Below are 3411 nucleotides of genomic sequence, written 5' to 3'. Positions count from 1 at the left end.
ACTTTTTCAAGTGGAACAAGGGTTGACTTAGTGAACTACTCACTGCTCTTTGACATACACAATGGCAGTGAAATAATGTTAAAAAAGGCACCGAAGGTCCCTTGCAGCAGAGCATGGTTAGTGCTTTTAGATTTGGCTTTAGAATGATTTTTAAAATATGAGCTCAGACATCACATAAACTGGAGTTTTGAAATTCTGTCTTAGTCCACTAGATGGTGATCCTTGTAAATCAGGATTCAGATAACTAAACAAGACTCAGGCCGTCAACCATTAAAAAACCCACACTCTAGTATGAAGAACAGAAAAACTTCATCCAATAAGACAGGATTTGCATCATAAACCCATACAAACAAATTCCAAAACATTGCTAAGAAATTGCTTGAGTATATGACTGCACTGTGCCCTCAGCATTACATCAACAGGAGTACTAAGACCCAGTCACAAAGAAAACTGTTTCATCCCACTGTCTTCTGACTGCAAATCTGTTTGCAAAATCCAAGCTGAAAACCTCTTTCGGAAGCTTGTAATGAAAACTAATGAAAAAAGTAAGGCACCATGATTATTTGAGACTGCCTTCAATGCACACCCATTTCAGAATATTAGATTTTCTGCATAGCATGCACAAAATTCCATGCGTAGTCTTAACATAAAACAAAGGCTTAGCATGTGGTAATAGAAATGTTTTATTAATCAAATATATTTACATTTCTTTGTCTTCTTTTTAAATGTGTGCCTATTATCTTCATTTAAACACAATGTAATCTTTACATTGATATCACAAGAATACAGCTACATGCATGACTTAATTGGTCCTTTGCAGTAAAAAAAGATGCAATTTTATGAGGTTTAAAAAATGGAAGTGAGCTGTTTACCTTTCTAATTACAGTGTCATTATTATTTTTATTACAACAGAGGACCCCTTCAGCATACTATACATCTATTGGGTGGATTTATGCACTTTTTCAGATTGGCTTGATGATGTCAAAACTTCAAAAATCTAGACAAAATATATAAAAAAAAGACCTCATGCAGTCCGAGAATAATTTATTTTCTGGAATCTTATGCACAGAAAGGATTTGGATGGAACAGAAGAGTGGTCTAATTGTAATTTTTTAAAAAAATCATAGCAATTGATGACTTTTAAAAGCAATAAGGACTTACTTTTGGACCTTCACATATTTGTCTGAAATCACATCATTTTGTCAGCTATAAGACAGCATCACATAATGTAATGACACCATACAAATAATAAATAGTAATTAAAAGGAGAGATGATGTTACCAAAAGAAAAGATATACACATCATTGCTTGTAAGTTTCTAGTATGTAATTTACTGTAATTATTAAATTATTCACAAGTCAGCTTTCTTTCATGGGAAGACAATCAAATTGTATTAAAAAAGATCATATCTGGGATCTATAACTGCAGGTTCATAAAGGACCTAATGTCTTTCTGAAAGGAATAACTCTATGAACGTATAAAATTTAATTCCACACTGGAAAGAAAAATCAGAACTAGGCACAATTTTTAAATATGACTTCCAACGTGTTCAGGGTTGGACAAAAAAATTAAAAAAAGCTTGTATTTATTTACCAGACTACAAAACAGACATGCCAAGTGCTTCAGAAATTCTGAAATGGCAGGCACATAATCACTACATTTAAATATAATTGTACTACACTTACTGCTTCAGTTTACTGTGTGCAAACACATACTGTATTCATAATAGACCTAAATGTACGGTTGTTCTGTCAATACATGAACAGAAACTCACTCAGCATTTGGGAAGTGCAGATAGGTACTAGATTCTGTTTAGTCCAAACCTGGGATGGATTTTAGCTTGTCCAGGTTAGTTTTACTTTTGCTGTTTTGTAACAGAATGCCAAATGTTGTACTCGAGAAAACTCCACTATGAAATCATGGGTTTTCACTGAATTGCTTTTGTATGCTGCCAAATCTGTTGTGAAAGTGCCATTTATAAAATATAACTGAAATTGTGCTTAGGCATCTGGAACAACATAGTGATTTACACAAGAATTATTTGGAAGAAAAAAACTAAGTTCTGTAGAAATCTTACCCTGGTGCATTTTTTAAAAAATCCAGTAAAGTCTTGAAATAATTGGTCTTTGCTTCATGACCATTCAGGAGAATATTTAGACACATGTTTAATTAAAAACACATGAGTAAGCCTATCTATATTCAGCAGGGAACTTGCAGTATCTGTAAGCACATACCTATGTGCTATTTGCTTTACAGAATTCAAATACAAATCCCTTTCTGCAAGAGGCTGAGTGCTTTGCACTACCACTAACTACATCCCTGAACCGGAAAGCACAGTTAGATAATGCACCAGCACAAGTCAGTGATATAACAGATAGCTCACATTTGCTTTTCAGAGCGTGACATACCTCCTTTCCCACTTATTTTATTGATAAATTTCTGCTTTTTTGTGTGGTGTGTGTGTGAGAGAATATCTATTTGCTTGCAGAAACGATCTACAGCTGCTGTTCAAATGTTAACCAAAATCTTGCCCCACCAGGACGTTACTTTACATTAAGTCTCTAAAATAAGGGAAGGTATGAACCACCAGGTGTGAAGGTCTGAAAGGTTTAAGATCAGATTTTATTTTTTTTCTGTTTAATTAGCCTTGCTAGGAACAAAACAATGTTCAAATAGTCACAGTTCTTCCTATCCAGCTTCCCATGCTTCTTTGAATCTAAAACAAACAAACAAACAAACAAACACATTTATATAGTAGCTACGAATTTCTCATAGTTTGGAGGATAAAATCGGGCAAGTGACAACAGAATTGCTCACTCCCCATATCTCTGCACTGAGAAACAGAGCTGAAAAACTCACAGGGCCAAAGCCTCTTTATAAAATAATCTGGTACTTGCTAGAACAATGACAAAAAATCTTTTTCCCCACAATGTTTTACATTTTTAATGGCCAAACACAAATACAGTAACTCCTGAAGTAATCCCCTGCAAAGCTTTGGAAACTCCAGATTCTGCAGTATAGTTTCTGTAATATAATAAATGAACACCCTGAAGTAAGGATGTCTTAGTGTTTAAATTCCTTTTAAATGTATTTGAGTTTTACTGTATGTTCTTTTTCTGCTTGAGCTTTGCAGAATTCATAAATGGTCTGAACCTGTTACTAAATTTGTAGCTGATTCTTTCTAGCCCTTTACAGAACTGGATACTTAATTCTCTACATATTTAAAATCATCCCCATAAATGTTTTAAAATATTTAATATAATCAACTGAGCCCTTAAGAGCCACTCAGCACTTCAGTTTTGGTACAAAACTGAATGAATCTGTTTTAATCCCCATAATCTCCACAAATTTATTTTGTAGTTTTACCTTATGATATAGCATGACCTCAGAACTGCTTAGGTTTTGCTTCTT

Source organism: Falco naumanni, chromosome Z (genome assembly GCF_017639655.2).
Source record: "Falco naumanni isolate bFalNau1 chromosome Z, bFalNau1.pat, whole genome shotgun sequence".
In the NCBI taxonomy this organism is placed as follows: domain Eukaryota; kingdom Metazoa; phylum Chordata; class Aves; order Falconiformes; family Falconidae; genus Falco; species Falco naumanni.
This window is presented reverse-complemented; position numbering follows the sequence as displayed.